General features: G+C 41.4%; 1 protein-coding gene across 4 annotated transcripts in view; it reads right to left on the minus strand.

The window, feature by feature from the left end:
- LOC111569168 (galactosylgalactosylxylosylprotein 3-beta-glucuronosyltransferase 1) overlaps positions 1-10,984 on the minus strand; it is an 81,136-nt gene extending 70,152 nt beyond the window's left edge. The window contains exons 1-2 of one of the 4 annotated variants that reach the window (XM_055012403.1): positions 10,414-10,983; positions 2,947-3,013 (exon numbers count right to left, since the gene is read on the minus strand). The gene's annotated coding sequence lies outside the window, so the exon portion shown is untranslated. Of the gene's footprint in view, positions 1-2,946; positions 3,014-10,413 lie in introns of all 4 variants that reach the window. The other 3 variants (XM_023271153.3, XM_023271152.3, XM_023271154.3) reach the window with 3 other exon arrangements.

The raw sequence follows: 10,984 nt of genomic DNA on the forward strand, positions 1-10,984 counted from the left end.
CACAGACGCGTCACCAAGCAGCACAAACAATTATTATTCTGTCAGAGATACCTAGATTGCATTTAATGGAACTACCACTTTATCTACTCAGCAGCGGCTCACAGTAATAATTTGAAAGAAGTGTGTCTGGCAACATACTTTTGCTCCGCTCCCTCTGTACTTCATAAAAATGAGGCAGACATAAACAAGACATTCCCTTGAGTCTCTCATGGGAACAAAATGACTACAATGCTGATTCATTCCTATTGAAATCCTCCCAAACCGTACTAGAGTTTAGAGAGGAGACGATATAATAGGTCCCTCAGTGCGCGGTTCTGTTGATCTGTTAAAAACAAAACGAGGTAAGCCAGTCGAACATTACCTGCCTTGCAGAGAAATTACTCTTCTTGAAACCCTGATAGTCATGTTATTGTGTTCCGACCAGCAATGCACTGGCCTGGGGTCAGATCACTGACAAAGATGAAGCAAGCCCTCTAAATAACAGTTTATTGACTTATTTTGTTATCCTGAGTCCGTTTATTAATTGGAAATAGCAACCACAGATCTATCATTAGTTCCTGCTGCATCTCAAAGCCCATGTGCCGCTCACTTCAGTGGTCACCCAGTAGCAGTATGAGAATGCTTCAAGAAGGGAATTCCACAGTTACATTACTTGCTGTGCATTTAAATGTTTGCCTTACAATAAAATGAACATCGAGGGCATGCTGTGAGGATGCACAAATGCCCATGTCATAGTATTTTGCTCTCTGAATGCACAAGTCATTGCTCAGATTCTGCTCTAATAATTCCGAGATATGTTTTAAGCGATAATATTCCGAGCAATCATCTCTGCAGTCAGATGGTACAGACAGACTCAGCAGCTGTAGCCTTAGGGGCTTCATGCAGCAGCCCTCAGGACTGCATATGTAAACTGCATAAAACTGCTGGTTAGCATTAAGTTCAGAGGAATGGGAGTGACATATTCTGATATAAGATCACTGTCATTAAAGTTTACCTTTTTCATAGCGTGCCAGTCTTCTTTGGTATGGAGACACATCACTTATGGAATGATGATGGAAATGATTATGAGCATGAACAGTTTAAGCTCTTTATTTTGTATCTGTATTTTACAGTTTGTTCACGGTAATTAATTCTTATAGCTGAGAAGCTTTGCAAATTAATGCTGGTGCGGTGCAGGTCAGACTTGCTGCTCACTGCTCTTATTAAACTATTAATTAAAGCTCAGAGCAGAGAGGCGATAAATGTGCATGGTAGATGATCCAACAGGTCACCTTGTCTTTGAAAACTTTTGGCTTTAAATCGATTGCAAGAAATTAGGTGGCCGGCCGCACACAATACGTCGCATCAAGGAGGCCTCCGTTTCTCAGCTGTGGGAGGGATCAGGACAGAAAGAATTTCATGTGAACACAAGTAAACTTACTGGTCTGGTTAAGGCTCAGATTTTAATGACATGTTAGTGACAGCTTCTCAGAATCCAACCAGGGACAAACTTTTCATTCACTTGCCAGTGTGGCTGTGTTGTTCAGAGTTTAGACACTGTGAGTGAGATGTAATTGGCACCTACTGCACATGAAATGCCATGTAAGCAACAACAAGAACAATAACAACAGGCTAGTTAAGACCTGTCATCTCTCTCCACAGCGTGCTGCATGACACTGTTTAGCAGCTCTGAACTGCTTCTTTTGCACATCAAATTCTTCTACATTTCACTGCTGTCACAAACACACCTTAAAGTGTTTACATTTCTAAACAATTTCCCACCATGATGAAAGTTGGATCTATGAGACCACTAAATGCTACCCAATGTAACAACAGTAAAATGGATTGTAAATTGATCCCTCTGCCTGATTCGCTGCATTTCCTTCATGATTTGCTTTTATTTGAGCTTTGCTGTGTTGGTATTGGAGATGTGGAAATGTAACCACTGCATACCACACAAGGAAAAACATTTATTAATATTTAATCTTGAGTAATTCTCTATCGCAAATGACTGTTTATCCATCTCACTCAGTCTAAACAGTCAAAACTGCTGCCTACATTACCTCTAGTAACTCGGAATAGGAAAACCAGACAGCTCTCTCTGTGCCAATCCTATTTCATACTGTGTAACGAGGATGATTGCACCATGGCAGAAAATGAGTGCAGCACATTCAGCATTGATGGATAAAAAAAACTGTCATGGTTTTAATAGTGTTTTCATGGGATAGATTAGTAAATCAGATTGGTCTCAGAACTAGAAAATCATTTAGAAAATGGATGCTTTAATGCACTAACCCTGGTGTTTTGTTCTTATTTTGCCCTCATCAGCTTTTTGCAGAGGTCCAGAACTGCAGCTTACACAACACTGCTGGATCGAGATGCAGAATCTCAATTGGTCTATTAAATCTTAAAATCGTGAAAGGAGGTGGAGAGGAATCTGTCAGTGGAGAGCATAATATAATCTTCTTTGGTACGTCACACCCATGGGTGTTTGCTTCTCAATTTGAAGTACAGATTTAGTTTACACCCATTTTAATGTCCACTTTTCCCACTTGCCTCACTGGTTCTTCTGAGAATTTACTGGGCTTATAGAGGATTATGGTAAACCCAATTCGATAAACTCAACTTTCAAATGACAAGCAGTCATCCAGCCCAGAGACATAATTTATGTCTGACACGCATCCTGTTTGTTTTTAGCACTATCGAGATCAGCAGAAGTGAGACTGTTGTTGAATTCTTAGGCATAGCAGCATCATTAGCACTAACAGAGGCTTTCCAAAACACACCAAGGCTCTGCTTAATAATGAGCAAGTTGTTTTGTTGTAGATTGCATAACATCTGAGCATTTACATAGCACACTGCGTAAACAGAAAAGATACAGCCATATACAGCTATGACAAATCCGTGCTGCTGTATAGCTCAAAAACGTCAGTCAACTAAGGTGAAATATTAAAAGTATAATCCTACCCCTCCAAAGAAGACAACAAATCTACCCACAGCAGCCAACGCAGCTTTAACACAGCATAGAATCCTCCTACAGAAGAAATGTGAGAATGACCAAAGGTGACCTTTAGAGAGATGCTGGTGGACATGTGAGCTTGCTCTAAACATACTGCAGCAGCTTTATTTTTACATTATGTAGTAGTATACTGGTGGAAAAGTCAACCAAAATGTCAGTAGATTGGAGAAAAGTCCATTATCAAGTAACATATAAGTGATCAAAATACTAACCAGGTTAGAAAGCTGGATATTGTTGTAGTGTAACCTCTAAAGAGAACAATTATTCAAGATTAACAGCAGGCTAAAGCAGCAAGCAAAGATTCTTAATCTGTCTCATGTCTCCTGTGAAGTCCACTTTACTCCTATTACTACTTTTATTAATCTGTTTTGTCAATCAATGTATGATTTGTTAGGTGCTAAAGAGACTTTTATCTATAAATGCCAATCTCTTTGTTGTTATTGTTTGGATGGAGCACATTTCTAATCTTCACTGCTTAAGACAAATCAGTATGATCTCTTTAAATAGAATTGAGGAACTATAATTTCACAGATTTACAGCCACTGATTGCAGGTAGGTTTTATTCAGCTTTATCCAGTCATTGATTTCCATCCATCCATTATCCATATACCACTTAATCCTCATTAGGGTGGTGGTGGGCTGGAGTCTATCCCAGCTGACTTAGGGTGAAGGTAGGAGACACCCTGGACAGGTCACCAGTCAATCACAGGGCTACATATAGAGACTAACAAACACATTGACATTCACACCTACGGACCATTTAGAATCATCAGTTACCCTCAGCATTTTTTTTGGACTGTATAAGGAAGCCAGAGAACCTGGTGAATACCCGCACATGCAGAGGGAGAACACGCAAACCCCATGCAAAAAGATCCGAGGCCGGTACGCAAACCGTGGATCTTTTAGCTGTGAGGCGACAGAGCAGCCCCAGTCATTGACTTATTTATCAAATTTTATATAAGGTACACTGACTTGAACCATTGCAGTTGGATGAGGTTCATATTTGTAATTTTTTAAGCAACACTGGGCATTAGCGATTGCTTTTCAATGGCCAGCGTTGCTGAAATTATCTCCCAGCATGTTCATAAGGTGATCCTTTCCCCCTACAGAGGTGGACGGACACTCATTCTCGTTAAAGCTGAGGGATTTACTACAAAGCCTGTGGGATTTTCTCAAGAGGGTAATTGAGAGAACTTGTTTGTGCCTCAAAACCGAGACTTTTTTTTTGCATGTGTGCTTTCCATCGCTGTTGCCTAATTTGTGAGTAATTACAGCTCTGACCCCTGGAAGGACTTGGATGTTTATCAGACAGACAAAGAAGCATAAAAGCCACACAAGATTCACTGCCAAAACCATTTATATTCTGTACTGTCAGGCGTGAATGGACTCCTACTTCAATATTACAACAGCAAAGATCTTAAACATCAGATTTTGGCCTAAACAAATGACTCCAATTAATCTTGAGAACGATATTGCTTTGTTTGAGATGTTAGCGTAGATCCTTGATATCAAAGCAATATACTGTGCTGCTGTGTTTTAACTAACACACACTGTTCGACACCATTGTCAGGTCACATTATCGTTGTATGGATGGGTTGATGATAGGGGAAGACCTCTGTCATCATGTGAAATGATCATCTCAGTCTTCTGATCTCAGACACCTATTGTTCTGCAGGACTATAGCTTCACTCTCGGCTCCCTGCAGCAGCTCCTCCCTCTGGACTCAACACTCCGATAAAGACGCAAACTGTGTCATCTCCGCCACGCTGATTATAGGTTAAGCTCATTTCGTCTTGAAGGACAGAATAGGGCTCTTCCTGTTCGCTCTCTCGCGTTATGTAATTGCAACCCTCAAAGAAAATATCGGAAGAAAGGCCAGACAGAGGTAAGAGAAAAAGAACTGTTTTCCACTCCGTTCTTGATCACTGTGAGGCGGAACATGGTTTGACAGTGGGGGAGGTGAACCTCGAGGGCTGGGTCAGGAGCTTTGCTTATTGTTTGTGCCTTTAGATATTGTAGACCGTGAGCGCCTTTATGTGTGCCGGTGTGTCTGGATATATTGTGAACTATGTGACTGCACATACAAAAGGCCTCCAGTAGCATCTCTGCTCCGTCTCCTAATCTCCAGCAGGCCCGTTGACTGTGAACACAACTGATACCACACTGCCAGCTGTCTCTAATACCTTCCTTTTTTCAAGCACAGCAGTACTGCCCCCAGGGATCATGGGTGTCCACAAATGCACAGAATGAGATTATCCAAAAAAAAAATTCATTAAGAAAAGGGGTAAACTTATTTGAATCATGCTGCATCACTGATTGAAGCAGTAAACAGCATTACAAGCCTTAGCGGCAAATCCCTGTAAAACAGAAAGTGATGCTGTTCATTTTATTATCACTCAACTTGTTCATCAGATGCAAAACATGAGCTAGCAGAAGCAGTTATTTCCTAAAATGTCATAGGTTTATGCTTTGCAATTAAATTCCTTCCCGAGAACAAAAGAAGAAAAAAAAATACTCTGGTGCTGCTGTTCTAACTGGCACAATGATTCCTTTGTTGTTGAAAAAAAGCATATTAGCTTTCATTTGACAGTGATGATATATAAGGGAAGTAGGCGTCTACTGACTCAATTTATTTATAGCCTAGGAGCATGACAGCATCAACAAAAAGAACAACCTAACCCAAGGTTCTCCACTCTTGCCAAGAGGAATAATGCTATATTTGACAGGGTTGACTCTAATTTTTGGCTTTCCACTGCATGAGTAGTGATCTCCAGCAGAGTAGCTCTTACAGTTTGACTGGGTTTACTATTGACTGGTCTGCGTCATTACACAAGCTGCCTTTGTTAGCAAACAATCCCCCGTATTCTTAAATTAAAGCACATCTCACAGAGAAGAAACAGCAAAATCAAAGGCCTCGCTGAAAAACGGGAGAAAAAAATGTCATTCAAAAAATGTATTAAGATCCACTTCAAGCACTCCCATCCTTTGACTTTAATGCACTTGATTATGAGCGCCATTGCTTCGCTGCTTCCAAGATAGCTTCCCATCCCCTTCTTATAATCCTCGCTTTTCAAACCCGATTTCCCATTTAAGTGAGTGGTGGTGTCCTACACAGTGATTATATTTGGCAGCCCCACTGAAATTGCTGAAACAAGTCAGGATGAATTCAACGGCTACAGCACTTTGGAGGAGTTGAGCATCTAATTATTCGGTGTTGCTGGTCACTCCAAGCTGCTCTGATGTACCTCGGGCAAACAACTGCTGTCCCTGGAGGGAGAAAAGCTGCTGGAGAGAAGGCAGAAAGCCTCTGCCAGCATGAGTCTGTGGGGCACAGTTTATTCTAATTCCTCTGCAGGACATTAATGAGCCAGGATAGTGGCTGTCTTAATGGGCAGCCAGACAGATTTTAAGTGCCCCATGGAGTGTAATCCACTGAGGTACAACAGCACTACTGCAAGGCCCAACAGATTGGTCTTAGTCGTCATTTTGCTTTAACTTTGCTTCTAAGCAGTTCATTATAAAGGGCATGTGCCTGCTATGCTTTAAGCCCCTGCCTTTGGGACCGCCATGGGCCGTCATCAAACTATGCCTTCATATATTTTAATACAATTTAGACTTCAGCTTTTGGACACTGTTAACCACAGTGAATCACTATCTATATTTAATGCTAAAGAGCAGACATTACTGTTAAAAGCAACCTTAACTTTATTTAAATGATGTCTCTTTCTTTTCTTTGCCTTTGATTCACACCATCTGAAGAAATAATTGCAATTTCTGACAACAACCATTATGTGAGAAATGTAATAGTTTAAAATTAACATCTAGGCTTTGCAAAGGAATTTGCAGGCAGAGGCGGAGGATAACTATTGGATTAGTAGAACTTTAAGGACCAATTATTTTTATATTTTCTTTTTCAAAGGCAGAATTCTCGGTGCTGTCTTTTACCAAAAACATTCTCTAAGATGCTTTGATTGTCTTATACAATGCACTGCATAATCAAGATATTGATTCATTAAATGTAACAACTTCAGTATGCAGAATTGAGGAACTCCTTTCAACCAATGTTTAAAAAGACGGTGGTGTTTGTCAGCAAAAAGCTAAAAATAGAAGCTTTACTTTTATCATTCATTTATTAACTTGGTTTGAGTCAGTCAGTTTACACTACACCATGCAGAAGTAAGAACAAGTTTTCTCACACAATAATAGAATTTTTTACAATTCAGAAATGGAAATACCGACATGTACTTTTGTGTTTGTTTGCAGCAGATAGTGTGCGATACATGCAAACTTACATCCTACTTGCCTGCTGCGAACCCTCAGAACCAGACTGAAGAAGAATAACTAATGTGGCCTCAAAAAGATTCTGTGGCAATATGCTGGCAGTCGCTTTTTTATTTTATAATTTAAAATTCATGATCATGGCGATATGAGAGCATGCTCAAACTTCTGCAGCTAAATGCAAAAGCGCATACTGCACTGTAACACTGTTGTTCAGCCGTATAGTGTTTGTGATAAAGACAGTGTTTTATTCACATCTATTGCTCTGGTCCTCTGTTGCCTAGGGCTGGACAGCTCCATGACTGAATCTGCAGAGGAGCTCACTTACCTTCAAAGAGAAACCTACAACACACACTGAGCAGACATCAAACATAAATGAATTTTGCCCAGTGGAGTAGGGTTCAAAAAACCTGTATCTGTGAGCTCTTGGTGTAGGTAGACGTACTTCACATGCACCCACATGCTGCCCTCTGTTTCCAAACCTGAGCAGCCTTGTCAATAGCTTTCAAAACATTTGTTCAGAGTCTAATCCCTCCATCTTGCCAGGCTTCATACATGTTATTACGCCGTGCAATGAGGCGTGAAATGCTGCTGCGCTACTGGTGATGAACATGCGTACTTCACATGTGGACATTCAACACCTACATGTCTACAAGATCATGTATACCCTTACAATGTTGTATAATACGGGTATTATGATGACATTTATTGTACACTAGGTACTATTTTATCCTAGCTAAGTAAAAAGGTAACATTTTATACCACTTCATTGTAAGGCAGGCTCTAAAGATTTCATCAATTGCTGGTGAAATGCATCCTAAAAAGTAAAAGCTGTGTAGATATGGTTATATGTGGCGAGTTCTTGACATTTATTGCTTCAGATTTAAATGCCTATCATTAGGTGTAAAGCTTTAAAACAGAGAGTTGCGGGTGCTTTTGCTTTACAATTACCCATCAGCTCTCCAGTTGTAAAGTCATTCAACCTTGCTCCAGAAAATAGAGATTTGGAAGGGTTTCTTTCAAACTGATTAAACAGCTTAAATTCTCTAATAGGGCTACAGAGAAACACTGATAAAGCACATAAACGACTCACAATTGAAAATTTACAAACTGGTAGACCAAACAAATATTATTCGGACTGTGGTAAAAGATTACAAAACAGAGAAATAGTTATTAGTGATCTATGCTATTCTCATCAGTGAACCATGGGATACAGTGTCAGAAATGCAGCTGTATCTCATATGTATTTCTGGCCCCTCAGCACATTGAGAACTGTGCGACCAACGAGAGGGGCAACCTTGAACACAGAATGAAATGACAAGCTGTCCAGTTCCATAAATGAGATCTGGATGCTATTTGCTGACGTTGCTAAACCGAGCAGAAACTAAATATATACATGGCCAGCGAGTGCAGCGCTATAGAGGCATACTAACACAAGCGTGAGAAACAGCTGGGGACACGCACGGCTTCATCGCATGCGAGTGTATCGGCTGAGAAACGGGCGCCAGGTGTGGCTGCCATCATGTATGCAGACTGTGGAACAGATGAAGGGAACTTTGAAACGGGAGAAACACAACTGGCCAGTTCAGTCATCTGTGGACTGATCTCTGCCAGTGTGTGTTTTATTGTGTTTGTCATTGTGGACTAACAGACACACAGCTCTGGAGTGGCTAGAACTTTGGATTCATTTCTCAATATAAAGCCAGAAATACATATATTCAGTTTATTGAATTGAATTGTCTATGAACATTGCATTTTACTGTCAATAATTGCTAAGAGAGAGGGAGTCCAACATAGTGTCTTCTTTTGGGTGGCCTTTTTCTTTGACACTGTGGCTTGTTTGTGAAAATATGAACTTGAGAGAAAACATATTTGCTCAGTATGTCTGATGTCATTATGGGTGTCAGCATGCTGTGACTGGACCAGTCAGAACTTCCAGGGACAGTCAGGTTGATGTGTCCTGACACATGAGTAAGGACTTAGGACCGGAGCCCAGACCTTTGGCACTGGATAAACACTGTGCAAGATTTTCCACGTAGACTACCAAGCATCCTTGCTAACCTGCAAAAAAAAGCTTTTAATTTAGCAATGAACCCTCCAATATTGGTACTGCTACACCCCACATGTGCTCCACTGCCGCTGCCTCTATTGCCTCCGTCACTAGACTGGAGCATTATTTTCTGCTTGTTTTGAGTTAAGCCATGCGCATTTAAATGATCACGGCAGCCAAACCATACTATCATTGTCTTATTAGTGCACATAACTACAACGTGGGTTTGAACAATGTACTGTTTTTTTTTTTTTGTTTTTTTTTTTTGCAGAATTAGGGAGCAGTTTCTTGTGCACCTGTGCTGGCAAAGAGAACAAACACTACATCTTTTCTCAAAGGGCTGGGGTTTCCTGGGTAGGTGTCAGAAATGAGAACATACAGCCCACTTAACTTCAGCTCAAGCTTCCCTTTTCTCAAGCCAATGCGCCGTTTTTTGTTCGCTTCTGTGGATAAGTTGTTATTTTCTGTCTGGAAGGTAGTGTATGGCTCCCCAGGGCGACCAGTGAAAGTGCTCAGACTTGGCTTTTGAAATCGCTCACTGCATTTTGTTCTATTCCTCAACTCTTCTTTCTGAGTCCTCATATGTTTTATTTCTTATTGATGTGCAACGTAGCGTACAGGATGACAAATTTATATTTTATGAAAAAAAAGTGAAGTCAAGCGACTGAACTCTCTGACTCTAAATTCCAGTTGGAACATGTGCGGCAGCAGCTCTGCTGGTCAGTTAGGAGAAAATCTCTTCTGCTATCTCAGCACCCAACTGCTCATCATGAGGATTATCAGCAATTCTTTTCATCAGGCCGACACCGACTCTTCTTCTAGCACCAGCTCACACTGCCTCTCTGCGGCATCCAACATGCATAGATTTTCCCTCTCACTTCCACCGTGCCGCTGTATACAGCGACCCAGGGACAAAGATGGCAATCTCCCTACTGCTGTTCCAAACCTGATCAGCATGGAAATTGGTTCATCTCTGTCAAGCTCATGTGCATGCTTTCAAGTGCCTCTCAGATGCATATCTGAGCATGCCGGCCAAGCAGGCACAGAGAAAAAAAAAATCAAGATAATGTGGTATCATTATTTTTACCTCATTTAGAGACTTCAGTGTGAGACTGCTATTCCCAGCGCATGCAGCAGAAGGACTCCCATTCATTCTAGAAATCCTGTTTTTGTCCCTGCTGTGTGTTGTCCCCCCCTTCCTCTTCCTTGTCCCTTGTCGAAAGAGAGGCAGCGTTCAAAGCATCCCTTTCTTTTATTCTGCCAAGCCAGCTGAAACCCGTCTTCATGCCTTGGATGATGGAGATAAAAAAAAAGAAGAGGAGAATGTAAAGCAAAGAGAGGACCCAAGCTCCCAGGATTTGTTTTCCTCCTTTTCCTCTCTCCTCTTCTGGCGCTCACACACGCCGAAACTGGTGCATGAGGGGAGACGTCAGAGTGGCAGCGATGTATGTGTTTCTGCTCTGTGGCTCTTCACCTCTTCTTTCTCTTGCTCTCCCTCCCACCCTTGTCCTCACTACCTCTCTTTGTATCTCTGTCTGCCCCTCTGTGCTCCTCTCTGTTCGCGGCTCGTTGCTTCAGCACAGAAGCAGGCTGCTCTGTCGTGACGGCTGAGACGGCTCTACGCGTGCAGAGACATCTGTGAATGTGCTTATGTTGGG

Source organism: Amphiprion ocellaris, chromosome 7 (assembly GCF_022539595.1).
Source record: "Amphiprion ocellaris isolate individual 3 ecotype Okinawa chromosome 7, ASM2253959v1, whole genome shotgun sequence".
Lineage (NCBI taxonomy): Eukaryota > Metazoa > Chordata > Actinopteri > Pomacentridae > Amphiprion > Amphiprion ocellaris.